Raw genomic sequence first — 24,733 nt, 5'->3', positions numbered from 1 at the left:
ACATCTGGCTGGCAGATACAGATTTACAAACACACTCAAAGTGAGGCACTTGACAGGCTAACAGCACATTCACGATAGGGAAAAAACCTGCCCTTTGTGGGCAATCTCAGAGGACAAACCCCAGCTGCTGAGGACTGTGCACACATGATCCAAAGCACGCCTTTGCTTGCAGGTTTGGATACAGGGGGCTTTGCAGCACTTTTTGCCCAAGTCCCATCCTGCAATCACTGGACAAGTTTGGCATACAGAAGTAGAAGAGAGGAAGGGACTGCACAGCCTTCTACAATCACTGGTAGTTATGCAAAAAGTCTTCACAAGGGTGTTCAGAGTACCCACTTCACATTCCCCCTTCTACAATACTGCCAACTCGCTGCAACAAACTTACCTTCCAATGCTCTCCAGCAATTACAGCTAAATATCAAAATCCATTAATATAAAGTGCCACAGGAAGAGTGCAGGAAGGATCCCGGGGAGAGACAAAGAGACCTTTGGAATTCTTATCACTGAGAATTCACCCAACTCCTCTGCCTGCACAGAGGCAGAAGAAAAAAATGAAGCAATCTGGGTGATGTCTGAGCTAACCATGGGATAGATGGTATAATCCATGTCAGTCAAAACCCAGACATTGGTCCCTTGCAATTACAGTCTGTCTGCAGGATCCAGAACACAGAAATATTGCTAGTGCAATGTGAACCCTGCAAATTGTAGTGAGACAATGGCACACATTTGATCACTGAACACATCTCAGCTGATCAGCAGAAGCCTGTGCAGGCAGTAAGGCTCAGCTGTGGCCATCTACTTGGACTCCAGCTCTCTGGAGTTCAGCTAACATTCACTGGGAACAAAGCAAATGTTCTGGCTGTCAAATAAGGCCAGTTTGCCTGGATACAAGCTTCAAACAAAGCAAAAATGTTGATTTGTAATGACTGTGCCTGAAGACTGGAAAACCCAGCCCAGCTAAGTCCCTATATTAAACTAGGTGATGGGGCCTAACACAGGACTAATCACCAAGAGCAATCACCAAAACCTGAACCTGAAGTGTGCCCAGTCCTTCTTCCAGCCATGCTGGGGTGACAGCTTCAAAGACTCTGCCCCAGTATCTGTTACAGACCAGGTAATTCAGGTTTGCTGATGTCTAGAGCTGTCTCCAATTTTGATCCACAGAGGCTGACATATTTGGTTCACTGCTGACAGAAGTTAACTAGGTCCGCTTTAATTACATCAGAAATGCTCTGAATGCATCAGAAAATGCTCTGCAAACTAAGAATCTCAGAGAAAAATGGGTTAGTACCCTTTCAGATGTTCTTCCAGCTGACAACAGGCAAGAGTTGTAAGCCAGAGATGCAGAAAACTGATAAATCCAATACTCCCAGCTCAGTTGGAGCTGAAGTCTGCCTGTATCTCCACTTCAGACTAGTCTGGTAAGTTCAACATAGCTGGGAAATCCAACTTGCCATTGATCACTGCAGTGGCAAAACAAACCAACGACAGCTAGTTTCCAATGCAGGCTTTTGTGTCTAATCTAAGTAAAATTTTGAGCCAAAAGTATGTATCAGTGATCACTCCTGACACCTACCTGGAACTGCCTAAAGCAGCAATACTGTTTCTGTCTAGAATAAGAAAAGCTGCATGAACTCATCACCATAGTGTAAGTTTTCTGTGACGTAGAGTACCACAGCTCTGCTGAACAGAATGGAGATTTATACCTGCCACTACTGGATCCATCCTTTTAAAGGGCAATCTCTTGCTTTTATAAGGCACAGACTCTCTAAGAAAGTAGGAAGAATTCTCTCAACTGCAACAAATAGTGTAACTTAGTTGTGGAGAGTGTAACACAGCTAGTTTTCACACCCATCTTTTCATTACATGAAGACTGCAAGTTTTCCAGTAGAGGAAGATACCAATATACAACAACTTTATGCCTAGAGGCATCAAGTTTCTCTGTATCACCTCAAAATCTATTTTTGTCTAGCTCTGCTTCAGCATTTCTCCAGCTCTTCAATAACATCTACAACACAACTGTAAAACTTAACTACATGGAGCAGCACACTAGGGGAGACTCAAATTGCCTACAGCTTTGGGGTACATCTGGCAGCTATCTAGTAACTCAGGTGCAAAATGAAACTGCAACCTTACCACAAATAAACAGATATCACCAGAAAGGTCTGTCTGATAACTGAAACAAGTAATGTACATTTGGAAAAACATCCAGAACCCAGGCAGATGCTCTGTGCAACACTTGGATCCAGCAACAAGCATTCAGAAAACGAGTCAGCCAAGAGAAAGTAAGAATTAAGAAGCCATTTTTTATTTAGCCAGCAAATAAATGGTGTGGATCCACTACACAGAGGTCACTGCATGCTCTACCAACATACCACTCAGACGTGTGCACACTTAACATGCTGTTTGTCAAGTGACCCAAGCTTTGCCAGTTCCTGGCAAAAAGCATATAGGAGGAATCAAGTAAAATATGTCAGAATGCTTCCCCAGATCTTCTGATAGAGTTTCCCCTAGTATTTTCCTAGGGAAAAGCTTACCTTTACAACTACAAAAGAGCTCCTTTAGCTTGCAGAATCACTGCACATCAGAGGATGGGCAGGAGGCGCAGATTGCTCTGGACATACCTTCTGATCTGGCCTGTGGCTCCTGCTTTGCCACAACATGAACCAACACAACTAAAGCACAGGGTCCACACACTTGTCCTGTGGTCTGCTGTTGCACATGGCATGTTCCCCCACTGCAGAAACCCTGCAAGACCTCCAGACCCACAGGGCTGCAATCCCACCTTGGTGTGCAATTCAGAAAACTGCTCTTAAGAGGCCACAGAGCAACCTCTAAAAATGCTGACCACGAAACACACACTTTGACCAATCCTTTCTTCACAGAACAGTGGTGCTCACTACTAGGAAGTAGAATGACTGCTGAAAAGTCCATTAGCTGGTATGCTGAGAGTCTCCAGACCAAACTCATCTTAAATACAAAGCAATATATTTTTACAGCTGTAGATTTAAAGAGGAAAAAAGCTCAAGTGGCAGGGAATCAATTCCCCACCCCCATGCCTGCTGTCTGTACTAAGTAAACAAAAAACAGCCTTCAAAAGCAGCTTTCTGCAAACAATGCAGCTGTTTGCTTTCTTTTGAGGGCAAAAAAACCTTTCCCCTAGAGAAGAAATCACTATTTAGACACAGAACAAAGCGAACTTATCGAACCTTATGAGATTGGAACATTTCAGGATACTGGCAAGAGGCTATAGACCATTTATGTCTCCAGCAATGACTTAAAACCCACTCTTGGTCAGAGCTAAAAGCTTTTACTAGTTGATGAAGGTTCAGTGGCCTTCATGATGTCAGTTAACAGCCTCTGTCCTGTTCTCTCAGACTTTCCACATCACAAAAGCTACCATCACTGGCAGCTCCCCACAGATCAAGCAGCCATGGAGAGTACCAATCCAATATCTAGAGATTATGTCCTTAGGAGGAGGAAAAAAAAAGCATTATTTGCTGGACACAGCACAGGTTTGAGCGACCAGAGCCAGTGCTGTTCCTCTCCCACCAGCAGACATGATACAGCACTTTATGCTTTCTGTCTCATCTGCTTAACTCCAATAGCTTTTGCCTACATATGTGTGAAGTCAAACGAGACACACTTTGGAAGATAAGGGACAACTAAAGCATAAACATCAGATTTCAGCAGAAATATAGTCCTCTTTAGGAACACTGAGAAGTGTCTTAACATTTCTTTTTGGCAGTATCAGGCTGCATATTGTGGAGCAAGCAATACCATGAGCCACGTCAACTCCGCAAAGCCCAGTTCCAAGGCCAAAGGTCCTTAGTGCTCCATATACCATCAGCTGAGGGCAGGTCTCCATGAGGGCTGTGAAGATCAAGGCAGGACAGAAGTGCCTGCCTCGTGAACTAACACTTTGACTCAAGCAAGACAAACCATCAGAGAACTAGTGTCCTGGATGGGCACGTGGGTAGTAACAGAGGTGAAGATTAAGCCAAGAGTCCAGAATTAAATCCACATGTCCCAAAGCATGGCCTAGTGTCTTGGCCACTTCTCTGCAGAAGACTAGGATTTCACTTCTTCCAGGATAGCAGCTACAACAAAGACACTTTTACACTACTACACCCACTTTGTACAACCTATGACTGTGCAGGGCCATAAGCTCCAAAGGCACAAGTATTTGGAAGACACCTTAACCATAACTTCCAAAATTCCCAGAAAGCAAAAAGCACTTCACATCTATGCAACTTCAAGGTGGAGAAAAAAACAATACTAATCCAAATTCTGTCGAGATTAGGCTAAAAAGCAGCTGAGGACAAAGGCAAGCAATTTTTTGTGCTGCTGCTAGTGACCTAGTTGGAGATTATATCCACAGCAGAAACAGCCAGCGCAGAGAGAATCAGAAGTAGTGTCCATTTTGTGATCAAAACAACCCACACAATGGTTGTAAAACCCACAGGAGCAAATCCGACATTCCTATTTGTAAAACTTTCAAGAAGTCAAATTTATGACATCCACTGTAGCTCAGGGAAAGAGAGGAAACTGCCATCTAAACAATGATACTTTTACAGGAATAACAGTATCTATCTTTTGAAGTAATCTTTTAACATGATGAGCCTCAACTAAGTTACAAAAGGTACCATGAAAAATGTTAGCAGCAGAGAGAGTTTAAGCAACTCACCTGAGGACACAAGCAAAGCAAAAGTAGAGATGAGAATATAACCACCAGGTCCCACACGTCTGCCTCCTGGATTAAGCAATCACAAGCAATGCAGGATCAGCAGTGGAAGTGAGCTTTGAACCTACAGCCTCTTGCCTGGGACACAGGATCATTATCAGTGGCCCCCACAGACACTAAAAGCAGGTCTTTCATAACCTCCCCATGGAGGACATGTCTCACCCATTTGCCAAATTAGTATCAGACACCAAGTTTCCTATTCCATCTAAAAAGCTATTCAGCGAGAGTTATCTTCCTCTTCAAAAGCACCCAGGTCACATCACAGGGTTTATACCAACTCCTTGTTACTAACAGTATGATTGGAAAGCTTCTGGGTCAGCAGGCAAGAATTTAATTAGGACCATATACAACAACATCTGGGTGGCAATTCTTGGCAAGATCCTCTACTAGTTTACACACTGACCACCTGGCCTTAGGTTAAGTAGTAAGCCAGTTCTGGCCTTGTTCACCAGTGCTTTGTAATACTGAAAGTAGGACACAGCTTTCAACATGACTGTCCATATGCCCTCTAAACAACTATTTGTACAACAGACGCACTTATTCACTTTCATGTTAATCCATAATCAGTTTAACTCTTTCCCTCCTTGAGTAGGATGTCAAATTTTGTAAAGCTAATATTAAAGGATAGCACCAAAACATCAGGAGGGCTAATGAAACTGTCCCATAGAATACCTCTAGTGATCTGCCACCTCTGGTCCAGAAAAAAAAAAAAAAAGACACAAAGCATCTCACTCATCCACAGGATTGGCAAGGCAGCATGCACACAGCTACAAAACACTGAATAAATTACTTCCATTTGCTATCTAAGGGAGTGCAGCCTCACAGAAGATTGGAGACAATGGATAGAAAAACAACAACTCCTTTTAGCACAGGCTGACAATCAAATACCTCTTCACAACCTGCTTTAACTGCAGCTATTAAAAAACTAGTGACATAACCCAAGCCCAGTACTACGTTCTGCTTGCCGCACTAGGTGCTACACAGAGGAGGGAGCCTGGATCTTGCCTTGGCAAGAGCTGGAACTAATACAGTATCATGGTAGGGGCAGAAATCTGGCTTCCCAATTATTTAGGCAAAATGGCAAGGGTTTCTAAAGGTATTTAGAGTTGGCACTAGGACTGAGCAAACTGACTTTCCAAAAAGTCAGTCTATTATGAGCCTAAGTGTTCCACTACAAATGATCATTTTAAAAGATCAGATGATCATTTTAAAAGAGCTGGCACAGAATGAATATGTTAAGCACTGAAATCCCTGGCCCTACACAATTCAGAGTATCAGTCTTCCCTCTTCTGTGAAAGCCAAACTCCTAAGATGAATTTCTGGGCAACGGGAAGGACGAATCAGAAATAAAACAGAGAGGACAATTTCCCAAAGAGTCAAGCACTGCCTTACAAAGTTCCATAATACAAGTTTGACTAAGTTTTCCAAAGTCCTCAGTGCTTCCTTGGACATTTACACAAAGTCATATTTTTGCTAATGGCTATTGGTTTATAAGCTTCTCTTGTGACACAATATGCCAAGTTGTTTTGAAAACCTGACCCAGGTTACGGGGGAGAAATGTCTGCCTACTAAAATGACCACAACAACTGGTTCTCATTACTTCTAGCATGTTCAAGAGGCTCATTGGTGAAAACAAGCACAGCTACAATGCAAGAGAAGATGTCAAGCTTGCATGCACCATAGCTGGACTGACCCAAAGAAAAGCATGTGTAAGAGACTGTGGCATGCACTTAGGCAAGAGCAATTGCTTAAATGTCAAGTGTAACACTCAAGATGAAATGCAGCCATCTGTTTTACAAAAAAAAAGCAGCTTCCACTGGAAGGTTGTGAAAAATATGCAGCATTTCAACTTTCAGCATTACACTAATGTCCATACTTTCCCCATACCAAAAAAAAAAAAAAACCAAACAAACAAAAAACAACAACAACAAAAAAGCCAAAATCTAGTCCATTCTTTGACAAAAACAAACACAAAACTTGATTTGTTTTATCACGGCCAATGTCCAAAAATCCATAGTCCATAATAGTAGACTATTTTTTTTTTTTTGGCTCTCAAAGAATGAGCTCTTCTCTAGTGAAATTTAGAAATAATAGAACATCCTGCTAAAATTATAATTGCGACATTTGAGCTCAATTCATGCCATTAAGCTTTGATCTCTGAGCAACTAGAGTATCATCAGTACACAGTCTGCAAAAAGCTGTGTTACGCAGCCTCAGTTACTTTTTCCAGCTGATGACGCATTCTGTTTAAGGACATTTTCTTTGCAACTAGAAGACAGGGTGAAGCATTTCACATTGCAAAAGGTACTTTTCTGCTTGGTTGCAACCTCCAGGGGGAGAAGGAAGGCAGGGCTCACCCAAGAAAGTAATCAGCCTCATCAACATCGAAGAAAAGAAATCCACAAGCTCAGAGGGTATTAGGCCAGAAACTTTTGAACAGCACCCTTTCCACAGCATATCCTGGTCACTGGATCACTTTAGGCGAAGTAGCCATAGATCTCGTTTAACAAAGTGCAACACTGATAGGTGCCCCACTGTCCTACTATAGAGTGGCTGGGGCATCACTGGGGTGCTTGTAGCTTCTATTGAGCAAAGCTACCAAGCCTTGCAGCTTTGCCATCACATGTGTAAGGGGTTTATTTTAAGAAAGTAGCTTGTCCCACTTCTTGTTTCTGTAGCTTGCTCATCACCTTGAGAGAAGACAAAGAGAGAAACTATGCCCAAGACTGAACTGCAGTTTGAGATGTATGCCTGTCCTGTAACATCCAAAGAAACTTCACTGTTATTTTCCTCTTGACCGTTGCCATTTGGGACCACCACGCCACATGCCAGTGCATGTGTTCAGTAACAGAACAGAATACAATGGCTTATGCTGTAGAAAACATGTAAGCAGTGCCTTTAGGATTCATTGGCATAAAAAATAAGATGTCTGTTAAGCTTGTTACACAACTGCACTGATATCTCTGGCATAGGTGTAAGTAACAGCAGATGAAATGAAAAAATACCTGTAACTATGCAGAAAACTATCAGCCAAGAAAAAGCCTCTTGCACAATGAAAGGAAATGCCATTATTGAAAAACAGCAACAAGCTTGCAAATGCAGTACTTAGCAGTCACTGTCAGCCTCAGCAGGGTTTGATCCTCGAAAGCCTACAACAGAGAGAGACCTGAAACAAGACGGCAGCTCCCATCTAACTGTATGGATATGGAAGCTAGTGATAAAGTGATAAACTGAAGTGATAAACAGATGTCCAAGTACTTTTCAAAGCAGTGTCAGCTATTAAGAGGAACAAATTTCTGATAAAGCTTGGCAATTGATACAGGGTTCAATAACCACTTATCTCTGAAGTTATTTGTGGAATAATTTGAAAATAATTGGCACACATGGTAAGAAGGAAGCCCACGTCCTTGTGGTGGCAGGTGTGGCACAGGGCAGCTACTTGGGAGTGCTGCCAGAAAGCATGTGCCAATCTTCCCCGTTTTGCCTGATCCACGGAGCAAACAGCTGTTCCCCACACAGTATATTCTTTAGCTCCAGCTGTACAACCGACACCTCGCTGCTGAAGCTTCAGTCCTCAGGGTCAGCATGACAATCAACAGACAGGCAAAGCAGACTCCCTATTTTAATATAAGGCACAGACAGATCTAAAACATAGATGACAGAATTTGTCAATGTCCCAAGCTACATTTCATGATGCAGAATGATTCAAGACAGAGCTCCCTTAGTTTTCTCCAGTAGTTTCATGGGATCAAGCACCAAGGTAAAGAGCTGTGGTATACTCTTCAAACAAATGACTCAGAACAGACAACACTTCCGGTATATGCAAAAGAGGCATGAAATACCAAAGGGAAAAGCAATAAGCTTGCAAGAGAGAAATGTAACTCACGTTTTGTGAATTTTTAACAGATATAAGATTCAAAACATACATTTTTTTGCCAAACTTAGGATATCTTTAATAGTACTCACTGAGAAAGTGCCACTGGGATCAAAGTATACTCCAACAGACAATCCAAGTCACTGCAATTATCTCGGGTTTACATATAAATACAATTGGGAAGAAAAATGAGGTGGTATGGAGTAGTAAAAGCACGTCACAAGAACAGTGAACAAAGCTCTAGAAGACACGGCCATCAGAAGAACAAAAAAATGCAGGATCAATTTAGTTTATGGAAAGGAACCTTTCATTCAGAGGAGGAGTACATTTTAAACTTTGACTGCAGTAGTGCTACCAGAACAAAATGTCCATGTGTCTGCACTTGAAAAAGGTTGGTGCTGCTTTGTTGTCTGGATGAGGAGAAGTGGTGGGTTTTGTCCTTTGTTGTTGTTTGGTTTTATTCCATTCAAATTTGGCCCTAATTCTGCTTTTACGGGCACCTACAGCCAAAATTTTGTTATGAGAGCATAATTACAACATAGAGAAAAAGAAAAAAGCCATCAATAGATCCTTAGAATATCAGTATATTCCCCATGAACACAAACAAGGGAACATGTATGATAATTTGCCTGTTATTTTTTTGAAGGCACAAAAATACACCTGGAAAAGCAGAAGCTACATCTGAAAGGCTGGGACTTAAATCCAGGGTGCTGAAACTAGCAACACAGCCTACAGTCTTTAAAAAGATGTGTTACCTGCTGCAGGGGAGAAAAAATACAGCTACATTTCTACCATGAAGAGCATAAATTTTTGTCATCTCATTGTCACAATGATGGTGAAAGCCGCTAAGAGGAAAGAGGGGCAAGTCATCACAAGAAGGTCACATCATAGGTGCTGGGAGTCAGGCTCTCCTGGTCCCTATCCCAGATCTTGTCAGCTACACCACCTCTGCTGCTCTGAGACCTTCCACATACCTTAATTTTGGCTTTTACTAAGCTACCAACTCAGAGTGCTAATTAATATTAGTTGCACAGTTTGCTTTCCGGCTCCCAGTAACAATCATTACTCCGAAATGGGCTAACAAAACTGCAGCTTATTTCAGGGAGCCAAGCAAGCAGGGTGGTAACAGGTTTTGGCTACTTTATCTTCCACACTGCCCTGCCTGCTATTTGCTAAAAAGGAAACCAGACCTCCAGAATGACCTCTGAACTGCATGGCCAGAGGCTCTGACTTTGTTTGTTCTTCTCCAGAGAATGACCTTGCTATCCAGCCCAAACCAGAACAGTCTTGGAAAGGCTCTTTCGCTCTCCTTTTTCTGTCCAATACCAACTGCTCCTTAACAAAATTGGCATAATGCAAACCTATCTCTTATTGCATTAGATAGAGCTCTGCTAAGCAACACTCCTCCAGAAAATAACAGAAGATGAAAAAGCTCAGTTTGTATACAGATATTTATGGCATTCAAACTGATGTGCATTCTTGTAATCTGCGATCAAGATTTTTCCCTAATTACCTAATGAATAAAGATCTGAATGCTCCCATTTTTCCTACAGTGCTGGCCTGTTCTATCAGAAAAGCTGCATCAACAGTTTTCCATCCTACTCTGTCTCACTCCTGGTTCTCGAGGCCAAGTGCCTATGTTTCTCCCCCAATGACAAATATTAAGACAAGACTAGCTTTGCTGCCACCTATTTTAGAAAAACAGCCAAAAAAAAACAGAACAGTGAACTCCAGCCAGAAGTTCAAATCATGGTAGTTCTTCTGAGTCTCTCTGTAAGACTTTTATACGATCAATACAAGACGCGTAGCTACAGAATATGAAACATTTTAACTTTTTGTGATGATCGCCTTTTGAACACTACAAGACAACACCATGCTCTTTTTAATCTATACTGTTAATATCAGTAACTGCAGAGGTGTGTGCAGTTTTACACAGAAAACTTTCAAGTATTCAGGATTCAAATCCTCAACCGGCATAACTATGAGACAATCTCAGAGTGAATTTCTACCAGTTAGACCTGGGGCAAAGTGGGTAGAGTCCTAGATGCCTCAGATGAACACGAAAAGCGTGTTGTGTATAAAACATGTTTTACCAAGCAGCAGGTTCTGACTCTAGCCCCTCTCACAGGAGGAGTCATTAAGAACAACCAGCCTAATGGAAACATGCTGGTACTTGGTCAGCCATGGCTGCTTATTTCAGGATTTGATGTGTTGCCCAGCCTAGAAGACCTACATAAACACCAAGGGTGCTTACTCCAAGGTTACTTGAAGTAGTATTCTGGTTCCCTTTCTGCTCTGCCCTGTTGTCATCTTTGTACGCAAAGTGCTAAAAGCCGTAAGAAAACTCCGAACACAGGATGCAGAAAAAGTCACCAACCAAAAAGAAGAGAGTTCGTTTTCAATTTCTTATCCTGGGTTGGTGAACTCCAGTACCAGCCAGGTACAGACGAGGAAAGAAAAGGAGAAACGGGCACTCGGGAAAACGACACAGCTCGATTACTAGCTAACTAACAACTGTCAATTACTGTGGATTAAAGTTCCGAAGAAACCACACCCTGAGAAACACTGTGCAGGCATGGTGCAACGCATGTGATAAGCCCTAGCAGAGCTCATCATTTTGGCCACAGGTGGACAAGTTCAGGACTGATCTTCCTCCTGCTCTGTCTTTGTGGGTTTAACTCTGCCAGGTGAACTCACCAGTGAGACAATATGCCTGCAGAGATGAGGGGAAGGGAGGACATGGCTCCTGAACTGTGTGTATTACACTTGATTAACATGTGAGACATTGCACACTCCAGCCCAGAGCTGCTCTCCTCAAGTCACTGAGGCTTACTCCTGAATCACAGCAGACTGTTTTTACCCTCACACAGCCAGAGGGAACTTCAGCCCAAAGAATGCTAGAGAAAAGGCTTCTCCTGGAACAAAGGCCAAAGGAATTTTACTGACTTTTTTTAAACTTAGGGCATTTCATTTTCTGTAGTTCAGCACTCCACCAGGAGCCATTCATCTACACCGTGATAGTAAATGTTGAATTTGGTGCCACATCAAGTCTCTGCTCACACCAATAGCATTGTGCTATGCTCATTTTTTAAAACAAATTTAGCATTACAAAAAAGGTTTGCCAGCAGCTGCCTGTGGCAAACCAATTTATAAACATGCCTTAAGCTCACTGGGTGCAGAAACCATTAAGAAACTTCCAACATACCTACTTGCACTGCTATGCAGCTGTATTCAGAGGAAATTTCAAATTGTTTTCCAAAAGATCACCATGATTCCTGCAAATGCCAACATCCTGCACATAGCTGCACCCAAGGTGTTTGTTTCACATAAACTTTATACAGTAAAGTGTACTTCAGCAGTAACTTATCAGGGAAAAGTTATTGTGAATGCTTCAGGCTAGCTGCTTGGTTATCGCTCACTAACCCCGGATGACAGCAATTATAATCTCTTGCAAACCCAGAGGCCAGCAGACATCTCCTCAGAACACGTACAGTCAGCATTAAAAGCATCTATTTTTATTATTTGTTTAAAGCTAGGCATTCTCAATTTAAAAAAAAATCAATTTAAATGCTACCATACACCTCTTGCATTCCACATTACGAAATTTTTATCTACACTTCGTAAAGAGTTGTCTTCTAATTCCTACCATAATCAAACCTACCAAATTATGATTATATAAGAAACAAGGTGCTCCATGTCACAAGTAAAGGCATCAGACTCCTGCCCTTATTTGTCCAGACTGTAGCAGATACAGACCATACCACGTCACTCTTAGATATATTACAATTTAAATTTTCACAATGAATTGTGAAGACTCACCAATAGGATTTGTACCTCTTACCTCAGTAACACACTGCAGGGTCCCAGGTAGCACCCATTTAGCTTAACAGCCTGCAGGGGCATCACAGAATCACTCACTGATCTGCGTTATGGGAAAGTCTTAGCACACTTGTGAGGGAGGTAAGCTGTGCCACGAGAGACAAGCACAAAAAAGCATCTGCAGTGTATGTTTACTACCATGATCCCCTTTCAAAAGTGAGTGAGATTGCTCAATTACAAAAGCCTTTCGACAGCACGCTTGGCCATCTGTTGTTAACAGAACGTCCCCAAGACATGGCTGTTCTCCACTGCACAAGCACCAATTTATTTTCAAAGGCACCTCCAAACTGAATTTTAATGTGTTCATCCATATCAATAATTTTCAAGAAGTCCAAATCCTCTTTAGGCTTCAAATTAACACATTTACATCCCCTTGGATTCAGCAAGGTCTACTCCAACACACCAAAGATCAGCTTTGATCCTTCAAATCACCTATTTGTACAACCTTAAAGTGTCCAAGCCCAACAGCTGGGGAGGGCTGTAGGGTGGGAGGAGGACACTCCTGGTTTATGTTTGAGAGACACAAAACCACACACTTTTAATTTATAACTGGAACATGTTTCCTGATATATTCAAGCATCTGGGCAGTCACACACCTCCGCAACTGAGCAGCAGTATTTTGTACGAGGCTGATGATAGGTTGTAATGTGGCAGTTTGGATTTAACAACAGCCTGACACACAAGCTAGATTTGTTGCATGCAACTGAACCTCCTGCCTATCACGAAACCGGATGGATCCATCTTTTATCTTTACACTCCTCCCCATGCCAAGGCCATCCTTTCTCCTCTGCCCCCACGGCTTGATAGGATTCCCATAGGAACGAAGGGGACGAAAACCCTCCCGTTATCTTCTAGCACCCACCGGAGCTGTAAGAGGCGGCGGCACGGTGAGCCCCCCTACGCGAGCGCTGCCAAGTCAGAGTCGCCTCGCTCAGGATAAGCTAAAATAAAACAATTATTAAAAAAACAAATAAGTACACACACAAAAAAGCCCCACTATTATCCCCTGCCGAGCCCCCACTATCGCACAAGCCATCCTCCGAGCCACGCTCCTGACACGCTGGGCACAGCGAGCAGCACCACGCCGGCCCACAAAACCAAAACAAACAAAAAACTCCACTTATACGCTTTTTTCCTCCCGCTTTATGCCGCCCGGTCCGGGCAAACAGGGAACAAGCGGGGAAGCCTCCCTCGACAAATGCCCGCGGCACAGCCTCGCCGCGCCCGCCTACCTCCCCGGCCTGCCGCCGGTCCCGCGGGGAGCCGAGCCCAGGAGCCGCCGCCGCGCCGCTCCGCTCCGCTCCACTCCGCGCTGCCGACCCCGCTCCCGCTGGTGCGCGCCCGCGACCCGCAGCGCCTCTTATAGGGCGGCGCGGAGCTGCCGCGGCGGGTCACCCGCCCCTTCCACGGCCGGGGCCGCCCAGGAGCCTGCTCTTCCCCTTCCCTCTGGTGTCCTCTCTCTGCCTCTTCTTTTCCCACCTTCCGTTCTTTTTCCTTTTTCCCTTCTTTTTCCTCTCTCCTTTTCTGCCCCTCTCCCTCTTTTTTTTTTTTTTTTTTTTTTCCCCCTCCCGCAGCTTCTTGCGGGGGAACTGGAGAGCTGAAGGCGGGGACGTGTCGATTTGCATGTGGGCGTGCACATTGCAGCCAAAAACAAACTGCGGGGCTGTGTATCTCCGGCCCGGCCCAACCCGGGGCAGGACACGGGTGGCGTGGGCTAGCTGCCTTGCTTTTTCTGCGAAATTCCGCTCTCCCAGGTGCGTGAGAAGCATCCTGGCCCCTCGCGTCTGGCTCCCGTGCCTTGGCCCCCGGCCGGCCCCTCCTGAGGACTGCCGGCACAAAGAGCAGACACCCGGGCACTGAGTTACCTGTGAGCTCACCTGCTCCCACCACCCTCAGCTGCCATACCTGCTCCGCTGCCCGCATCTCCAGAGTTCAGCTGGTACAAGCTTGGCACCTGTTCAGCTACAGAGCGTGCCAAGAACACTGGCCTGGCACAAATCACTCTTCACCAGGAACCAACTTCAACAGTACCAGAATTTGCCCCAAATGTTGCTTGTGGTAAGGAAAAGGCAAGGAACTGTGGCAAGCTAACAATTTGATACTTAGCCATAAACAGTGATGACATCAGTTGTGTCAGTTCTTGGAGAAATTTAAAACCATTCACCAACTTTTTTTTTAATCTCAATTTATTTTTAAAGGTTTATAGTGTCCAACTTGACTTCATCCAAATACAAACTCAATAAATGATGGCTTGTTTTGGCTACCTGGGAAATGGCCTGTGTTATTGATCCTTGTAGTTATTAAATTCTCAGATGGCTGAAAGTGTCACAGCTCCTTGTCCTCCCAAATGGTCTCCTCCCCTAGAAGCATCACCCATCACATAAAACCCCTCCAAATTTTTTGCTTGTTACATGGCAGGAGCACTTAAAAACGCTGCAGTGCAATCTGTGAAAGTGTAGCAGTGCATTTTCATTGCTTAAAATGCTCTGTGAATGAAAACAAGTAATGCATAAACAGCAGGCAACTCTAAATTATTCTTCCTTCTACAGACATAATGTACTGCCATTGCTCTTCTGCAGTGAAGTGGTTGATGTTATTGTTCATGCTGTTAATGCTTTGCTTTATTATGAGCAATCTGGATGATACATGGTTACTGAGATAACTGCATCTTTGAAATTCCTGATTTGTATTTCAGTGCTCAGCCTACCACCATTGTATTTCCTCAAGTGGCATAGAAATACAAATACCTGAAAGCAAACTCCAGAGAGCTTGAACTGATTGTAATCTGGAGTCTCATAGATGGCAGTAAATACTCAAATTAATAATGCGGACCCTTTCACACTGAATAAAAGCCAACATGTTCATTTCAGCAGTGACCCAAGCTCCTTCCCTCAGTCTCCATCTCACAGAGGGCCTCAGGGCTGGACAAGATGAGAAAGCCCCCTGTTCTGATCTTGGTTTCCCTAGTGTAGCTGCTACATAACTTCACTGACTTAAACAGATTCACTCAGTTTGTAGCTTCATCTTGTTGTAAAACTGAAATAAAAGTTGTGTCTTTATAAATGCAGCTGTATGTTTTTCACCGCATACTAGAGATACACACCTTTGCACATTTCCAAACATTTACTGGATCATAGTTTTAAATTATTTAAAAAAAAAATTCAACACGTTTACTCAGAACACAGGAAGAAAGAGTAAATTGAGTTTACTATCAGCAGTTTTATGGCTCATCCCACATAGTAAAGAGTTTGAAAGAGTGGGGTGTACTGGGTAGGCTTTTCAAAAGAATTCGTGACCTGACATCAGTGGAAATAGCACTACGTCAATACCAAGGAGCTGAACATTGCCTTGCTACTGGTGTATCCAAGTGTGGGTTTTTTTGATAACACGAAAAGGCTGGATTTTTTTAATTCTGGAATTTGGTATCTGTGCCAACAGTTAAAGCATTTGGACAACATTTTCCACTAGAACAGTTATTACAATATACAGCTGTTCATGATAAACAAATGGAGCATTTAAGTTAGTTTGCTCTGTTAAAATACCTGTAGGATGGTGGGAAATCTTTGTGCACCACTGGACAGCATTTCTCTGCTGTTGCATCCTGCTGGTTGCATGACACTGGCATCAGGTCACTGAGAGACAGTGACAAATGGTACAAGAAGGATGACAAAGGAAAGGGACACGGTTAGATCCAATGACTAGGCTATACAAACACAAAGTCAATAGTCATGCTAGGAATAGCTTCTGAGAATACGCTGACTATTCTTATTTTTTGGTGGCTTGAGTTTTCAGAGTGCATGTGCACATGCAGCTCCTATAGATTTCTCAGAGACCTCCCAAGTCTCACATCCACAGTAAGCATTATGTTGGCTTTTGTGTCCTGTAGAAGGTGTGACAGGTCTTTGTAGGCAAAGCAATCTCAGTCAGGGAATTCTGCTTCATTTAATTTATTGCTAGTGAACACAGAATTTCAACTACTGATTCAGATCTTGAGGGGAAAAAACAAATATAAACAATTAAACACTTAGGGAAAGATCTTTTCTTCTTCCTCCTCAAGCTCAGCTCCAGTTAAGCACCTCTTCTGCCCCTTTCCTAGTCTGACCATCCCTTGCTTTCAATAGGTGCTATATACTCAGTCCCTCCTAGTTCCTTCTGTGAGGCACTGGGCATTCAGTGTAGTGGTTTCTTTCTGCTGTTCTTTGTTTCTTACTAATTTTATTCCACTGCTCCTTGACTCTTACTGTTCCTCTGCTTTGCAGTGGGTCCTTTGTGGGCCATGGTTCCTCCAGGGATGCCTGTGCTCTGGCATGGGTTGTCAATGGACCACAGTTCCCTCCAGGATGTCCCTGCTCTGGCATGGAGCGCCTCTTTCCAAGATTGTATCTCTCACTTCCATCTGTCTCCTCCACTTTCTCTTCCTACATCTCCTCACATCTCCTACCTAGAGGGTGAAGCTCTTCAATATGATTGAGCAGAGATGCCATGTGCTGCTCTCATTAGTTGAGGTTTTGGCATGCAGTGGCCTGTTATCGTCCTTTCAAAGCTGGCTGAAAGCAGCTGTGCTTGGCACGGATGGGTTCATGGCCTCCTACCTTGCAGCCCCCTTCTACTAAAAGCCTGACAGATATGCCCAATACATAGTTCCTATGGCATGCACTTTCAGATTAGTCCTGCTCCTTTCTTGTTTTCCAAAGGCTAGTCTCCTTCAACCTATTCCCTCACTACAATGTCCTCTTGCAAGCACGAACAAGCAGTCCACACCAGGGTCCAAGGCTGGGTGCAAGTCAAGAGCTACAGTGCTGCAAAGAGACTGTAGCTACCACAGCTACTGAGGGGTCAGAGGACATGTAAATTGCTGTTCATGGAAAAAACACTATGTAGTGGAATGAAGGGGTAGAACTGAAAACAGGAAAATATGCCATGTTCTTGCTGAGGAAGTTGTTTCTTTGTACCTGTAGCTTCTGCAAGGCAAAATACACCATTGCTGAGCCTGCAAGATTGATGGCACCTAACATCAGGATACTAGATAAGACTGCAGGCTTTGTCAAGCACATCAAGAAATGCCTTGGTATAAACTGAAGATGTCTAAGACAGATTTCAGCAATAAAGAAAGGCACAATATTAAGATGCCTTTTTCAGTCAGCTGTTGAGATATTTCATCTGGAAATCCAAGCTCTTTTTAGTCCTAGATTAACCTAGTTTGGGCTATGTTCAGGAAGCAGGAAAGATAGCAGGTAAGTAATACTTCTATTCAGAAAATTACTTTTCAAAGGGCTTTGCTCACCTCTTTGCTATTACTTGACAGTTTTGCAGCACAATTGTAGCTTCAAGATTCCCCACCATTGTATCTTGGGGCACACACCGAAGTTTAATCTGCATTTCAAGTATCTGCTCTGTCTTGTTTTACTCTCCCTTGATTTGCAATATCTGAGTCAGAGGATGCTGACAGTTTTCATAAAGTCTTCCTGGAAGTACCTTCCTAACTTCTAGTAAGAAATAATTACATTGTTATTATTTTATAGCAACATAAGCTCTCAATGAGCATCCTAGTGTCAATTTATGGGAGTTAGTCACTCCAGCACAGTTTACAGCCCAGTGAGTGCAAAGTGGCTGCATCATGCTGTTTACTGCCACCTGTCACGTTCACTTTTCTTCCCATCCTTCTATTGACAGAAAACCAACAAACAGGTAGATGTTGTTTACTTGTTCCACCTGGAGAGATGCAGAAGTACCGGCTGATGCTTAAATACACCTACATCCTCCACTGTGTCCTGCAGTGGGGAAGCTTTGAAATGCTTACTTGTGCCATGTGAAGAAGGCAATGTGGGAAGTTACAGCCCTCCAAACAAAGAACATTGCAGGCCTGTCCCAGTGCCTGCTGGGGGAAAAGAGCTTGCTCTCGTCTTCTCCTTCTTTCTTTATAAATATAAGGTTCAAGCTGGTTGCAGTCATTAATAAGATGCTTCTAAGTCCTTTAAAAACATAAAAATATGTTGAGGCTCAGATATGAACAAACCATAATTTAAGCAGTTACAGGTAATGTTTCTTAATATTACATATCTTGTGTTTAAGAAGGGTGATTTAAAAGCCAGCTTTCATGAGGGTTAGCTGCCAAATGACTGCTGCTATTTTAAGAAGAGAGCCCATTGCCATAAGCATAGCTTTGTAATTTCTTGCACTTAACATTAAATATTAGCAAAATTACATCTGCAGTTATCTATATACAACAACGTGCTGTGAACCTCACTGCTAACCAAATAACTACATTTTGGATGTAAAATATACGTGTAGCCAAATACTTATGTGGTAAAAATACTTTGACTCTGCCAGAAATAAACTGATTTTCCTAACCATGGATCTAACCTACAGCTTGAAGAGCAAAGCAAATATGTAGAGTGGCCAACTAAAATACTGGAAGCTTATGTAAGGTAGCAATTTTAATTTTATATTGAGTTTCCTCCTTTCTTGGATTCCCAGAGGTATACTTTACAATGGCATGCAGCATGAATGTATCTTTTTGTTAACATTTCAACCTTCCTCTGTGCAATTGTCTATCTTTTAACAATTAGCCCAAACAAGGACTCCTGCACAAATATTTCAGTGCGCATTACATGTGCATTGCCAGACAACTTTCATAGGGATAGACTGACCTGCATGAGTCAGGCTTTCTATGCAAGCAATGTGATTGGATGGATAGCTATCCAGAATGTAAAAAGCTCAATGTGCACAAAGCCCATGCTTTAAAAATTCTGCACTTCATCTCCCATAATAAACACTCATGCTTGTAACACTCCCAGTGCATGGAACAAGGAAGTAAAAATTCACCACAAACCAGAAGTGAAGCCTAGTGACACAGAACCCTATCAAATGCAAAGAAAGCCAAATAAAAGAATGCAATGCGGTTTTATCTAACCTCAGTTTGGGTACTGATGGACAAATCTTCAGCAGTGTAAAATGGACTGATCAGGATGTTAACTCACCACCTTAGCCCTTGAGAGGTAAGTTAAAATGGTCAATTCCCAAAATTTCCTTGTGGCCAGCCAAATGCCATTTAACATCAGCTGCAGTATTCTAGTTTCCTAAACGATTATTTAAGACAGATCAAAATTTGACTGTTTAAGATACTTACTCAATCAGTCCTTATGAAACTCACTGCAACTTTTGCCTGAATAAGGACTCTAACACTGGGCTGGTGTTCAGCCTTTTACATAGAAAGCATGTACTTGAGTAGCCTCATTAAGTCAGTGGAGATGTGCGCTTGTGAATTTGACTGCATATGCTGGCAGTGCCGCCCTCTAAAATTTAACTGTAGCTAAAGTCACTCCCCGATTAACAAATCTTCCACAGTTCTAGAGCTGCAGGCAACAGCACTCAGTGCAAATCGTAGTGGCAAGGGGATCAGTCTTAGGAAGTGATGTTTTTCCTCAAGAAGGATGGAAATGAACCATCAAGTGTTCCCAACCATCCTGTGAACCAGAAGGAAAAAGAAGCCGGGACTACTCCATAACTGTATGGCCTGCTTCAGAGCCTGTACGACCAGAGGCCATGGAGGAAAGTATGCTGTCCCTCACCTCCAATCTTAATGAAAGAGTTATACTCAGACCAAGCCAGCCTCAGGCCCCGGGAGATTTTTTTTCACCTAGTCTCCTTGCAATATACAGGTCAGTGAACCCCTTAGCCCACACCCAAGCAAAGGTGTGCTTTTAGGCTCTTCAGCCTCACTGCGAGTTCCTCCAGTGAACTCTGCACCCATCAAACCTCCAGCATGCAGCTGGAAGAGTGCTGCAGTCCTTCTCCTGACAGCATCTCTACCTCTGTGAGAAGGGAGGATACAAGCCTCCTGTCTGCCATGAACTACGGTGTTCTTTAATCAAAGAGTCACACTTTTTTGTTGTTGTTGTCGTCAGAACCATTTCTTTCTCTTTTCCCATCCCTGATCTCTCCTGAGCTCATAAGTACTCCACATTACTAAGCTTTCATGTGTCCATGACATCCTACAAGGGCTTGCTTTCCAGGAGGCAAGAAACACGCCTTTTACATTTCCTTTTCCAGGAGTGACTTTTTTCAGAGATAGGACTGAGACCAGGATTTGCTTTTGTTCTCTTCGTACAGCTGGAGAAGCACCTCCTTGCAAGTGAGCTTTTAAAGGTGTCTCTTCAAATCTTGAGTTTCCCCAGATGTCAAGACAAACTCATACTGCAGAATGAAGGATCTCTGTTCAAACTCAAATCTTTCCAGAGCTGCTCAGAATTGTCAGCCAACTTCCACACTTACAGACACTGCAGTCTGCTCTGTAGAGCCTAACTTGTTTTCCTTTCATTAGGTTTTTCAGCTTGGGCTTTGCTTTGCACTGTGCTTTTACATTAAAAACCAGGCAGCTTTTGAGTTCTGCCAGCTGTTAGATTTTGTCCTGTTGAAATAGTTTTGATTTCTGACTGTTTCCAACTCTTTTATCAATGCAGCAGGTTTGACCTCTACATTTTTTAGCTACTTGCAGGCATCCAGGGCTGGATCTAAGGTGTAGCCAGCTTGTTCTGCAGACACAATCCCCTTCTTGCCTCCAAGACAGGCCAGTTCCTGCTTCTGCTCATTTTGTCTTAATCAGAAGAACAAGTATCTATCTCCATGTGCCTGTGAACTATCTCCCCAGCATCTGCAGCCAGAACACATTGTTGAGTTTAACCTTCTCTGGTGCCCCTCCATTCCTCCCATTCATTACTGGGTGATCTCATCAGGCAGTTGAAGAGACTAAGCCCATTGCTGCAAATGCTGTCTTTAACTTGCCTCCAGTGTTGGTGCCACAAGCTGTGCAGCCACTGGTCGGGATATCAACAATCTTCCTAGGGATTTAATGGACTCACAACCTCTTGTACGTTTCCACACAGGCTCCTGTACCTAACCTACGTCATTTCTTATCATTCTTGGCCGGTTTTCATCCCTATGTGGCATGCCCACGTATGAAATATTGTCTATTGTCCAGCATCTCACTTACTTCAGTATCCAGATCCTTCCCCTCCTTTGGAATAGGTTCTTCTGTTTCTCGTTAGCTCAGAGGATCTCCTTCTCACTTTGATGCTTCTCCTTTAGCATATTCCCACCTGCCCCTGCAGCAAGAACAATGCAACATTTTGGAGGTGCTGTACTTCCGGAGAAGAACAAGACAATCAGTCTCTGTTTCCCTGTCCTCAAGTCTTTACACAAACATTGTCTCCTGCTGCACTTGCTCCTGGTCATGCTAGCCAGACCTCCCACAAAAACTAATAATTCTGGGGCTTCTTATTTCTCTTCTTATCTGTTTCCTCCATTTCTTAGGCCTTGGAGTATCGCACAAAATTGTACAGGGATTAGCTAGTTTTACTGACTCCACTACCTTAAAGGAAACAAAACACTCCAGTAATTCTTTTTTTTTTTTTCCTAAACTAGGCTCCATTAAATTAGGCATTTCCTTGCCAGTCAATAAAATGTTTTATTTTTGTTGAGAAAAGCAATGTCTTCAGCATTAGCCCCATCAGAATTAAAGAGCAGTGAGATACCTGTTTGTGTTTTCTTGATAGCTACAAAAACTTGTCCACTTTCTTCTTGTGCACTCAGGAAAGAATTTTGTTACAACTGCTGTATTCTGTGATGTCTGTCCAGACTTCCTCCTTAAGTTGCTCATCAGTGTTGACCTTCCTATCTTTCTAAAGGAAGTTATGACCAGGGACAAGTATTCTGACCGAGATTTCCAGGACCCCTCTTTGGTGATGTGTGGCCTATTGTGGCCTACCATAAAGAAATCTGCAGTGAAAATGATTCCCAGCAATCAGGCCAAAATCATTGGTTTCTGAAAGAGCTATATAGAGAAATGGCAGGCATGAGAAGACTGATGGGTATGTAGCAGTGAGAGGAGGGGGTGCAGACCATACAGTCAGGTGCAAGACAGATCTAATTCTTATGCTATTTTATAAAGCTCTCCTAAGGTTAGCTACAAGATGAACATACATTTTAGGGTTTGACATATTCTATTTTTTTTACTAAAATAATGAAATACAATCCCAAAAATTCTTGCAATCTAGGTCCCAAAAACAGTGTTATCTCATAAAAAGCTATGATCAAGAAAACTATTATAAATAGGATACCTATACAATCTCAATTCTGTAAAACATTTTTTCTGTGAGTGCTTTTAGTAGTTCATATATCACATGTTGCACTAATCATAAAGAGTTAGGAGTTAATGCTACTTCAGTGTTCACATGCCATTTTGTAATGCATCTGGTTATGATCACTTTTAGAAATGAAACAGATGGGCTTTGGGTCTTATCCTTTCTGCAGGATTGTATTCCCTCCAAACACACACTAGGCTGATTAACTGGGTGTTCCTTCAGTAGCTCAACTTCAGATCCACAGCTTCTTCACAGAGTACATTTCAGGTTGAACCAGGCCCATGTGGTCATTATTCATTTTTCTTTTCCCCATTCTATTACCACTTTTCATTCTCAAAAAGACAAGAAATTACATGGATTCCCATTAACATACAGAAGGGATCTTCTTTACAATAGATGTTTATCATCCACAAGTTTATCCATAGAAGTTCAGTCTTCCTCAGATTCAATCCTCTACCGATCGGGCTTAGTGCTTTCCCCTCAGGGACATAAAGATTCTGTGCAGTCCATCTGCATGTTCTGCAGCTCTTTTAGTGCATCAAGGTGAAGCAGTTCACTGACTCTGAGAACTAAACTAAAGCTGGAATTGAAAAGCTGCCTGGTGATTTTAGTCCTTAATCAAGTGGAAAGTGTTTGTCCCAATTCCTGCCACTTTAAACAACCCACTCTAAGCGATAGGTTCAGAATTTCACTCTTGCTCTCCAAGACTGCTTTGGAACCTTTTTTGAGACTGGGCATTGCATTCAAGTGTAATTTTCCCAGGTTCTTTTCATTTTCAATGAATGATCAAGTCCAGCCACTCAGAGATGAGTACCTTTGAAGCTGCCAGCAATCACCAGAATTTATTTGGGACACTCTGGAGCCACAGCTCTGGAGCCACAATGTCTTACCTGTTTTCTACTTGTAAACATTGTGCACAATGGTTAGGGTGCTGTTTGAAGGTAACATTAATGATCTGTTTACACATGCTCCAGTATTCATGACAAATAAATCTCTGATGGCAGAAAGCTTATGCAAAATTCCTCCCTGTGCAATTACAGTTTAGAAATATAAGCCCATAATATTGCATAAATAATGTTACACTGTGCCCTGAACAGATTCCTGCATATGAGATCATATGTAGCAGTGGGAAATCTCAGGCTGCACAGACAGAACAAAGGTTGTAGAGCTAACTGGGAAATTCACTGAAGCTTCTGTGTCCCCAGAATTAGCCTTTGAAAACAGGAGATGGGTTTCCTAACACAATAAGAATGAAAAAATATCTGCTGTCTAAAGAACAAAATAAATTTTTCTTACCCTAAACTCAAGTATAAAAGGACTCCACCTTCTTTCTATCAGCCTTGCTGCTACCCTTTCAGTGGAAGTTAAAACAAACAAAATGCACACCACAAAACAAAACACAGAACCAAAATCAATAAAAGCTGTGAAGAAATAGAAAGAAATGTAAGACAGCAAGCAAACAGGAAGTGCCCTCGAGAAGAACAAAATTTTCAGTTTTATGTCAACCACGAATCAGAGCTTTCACAGAATAACTATCCATGTTTTTATCAGTTCTGTCTGATTAGCTTGTTGCATGTGGACAAATAGGAACAGCTGCGATTGGTGGATGCATTGTGACCCTGCCTACACAAGAACAACCTCCTTCCAGAATAAAAAAGAAAGGTTCCTTCTTTCAGGGGTTTCTTTGGGTCATTTTTCAAGAACTGAACATCCTCCATGCATTAAGCAGCTTAGCTGCTCTTGCCCCAGTGCAGATGTGTCCCTGAGCTACAGCTGGAATATAACCTTTATATACTGCCACTCTGAAAAAATGACTGCAACCTACCACTCAATGACAGTAAGAAGCAGGAATCCATCTTAATTTACACCATTATCTTTACATTGATCTATCTTTAATTCCCTCACTGTGTCAAACCATGGCAGTTTTTCATCCTCTGGGGAAATTCGGCCAGCTATTCTGTTAGGAAAAGTTTAAGTTCAGTTGATCATACTTTGGAAAAACATGGTGGAGAAAATTACTTCTTAAGGGATCTTCCCACCCTCATTTTCCACGTTACTCTCCCTGCAAAGGAACAGAGCATAACTATAAAGTAT

At 42.6% G+C, this 24,733-nt stretch overlaps 1 protein-coding gene across 5 annotated transcripts in view; it reads right to left on the bottom strand.

Moving 5' to 3' along the window:
• ABCA1 (ATP binding cassette subfamily A member 1) overlaps positions 1-14,074 on the bottom strand; it is a 98,006-nt gene extending 83,932 nt beyond the window's left edge. For 2 of the 5 annotated variants that reach the window (XM_082075328.1, XM_082075332.1), the window contains exon 1: positions 13,730-14,073. The gene's annotated coding sequence lies outside the window, so the exon portion shown is untranslated. Of the gene's footprint in view, positions 1-13,359; positions 13,439-13,729 lie in introns of all 5 variants that reach the window. The other 3 variants (XM_082075329.1, XM_082075330.1, XM_082075331.1) reach the window with 3 other exon arrangements.
• Between the last annotated feature and the right edge of the window lie 10,659 nt (positions 14,075-24,733).

The sequence above is a fragment of the Streptopelia decaocto genome (genome assembly GCF_964273445.1).
Source record: "Streptopelia decaocto genome assembly, chromosome: Z".
NCBI classification, from domain to species: domain Eukaryota; kingdom Metazoa; phylum Chordata; class Aves; order Columbiformes; family Columbidae; genus Streptopelia; species Streptopelia decaocto.
This window is presented reverse-complemented; position numbering and strand designations above follow the sequence as displayed.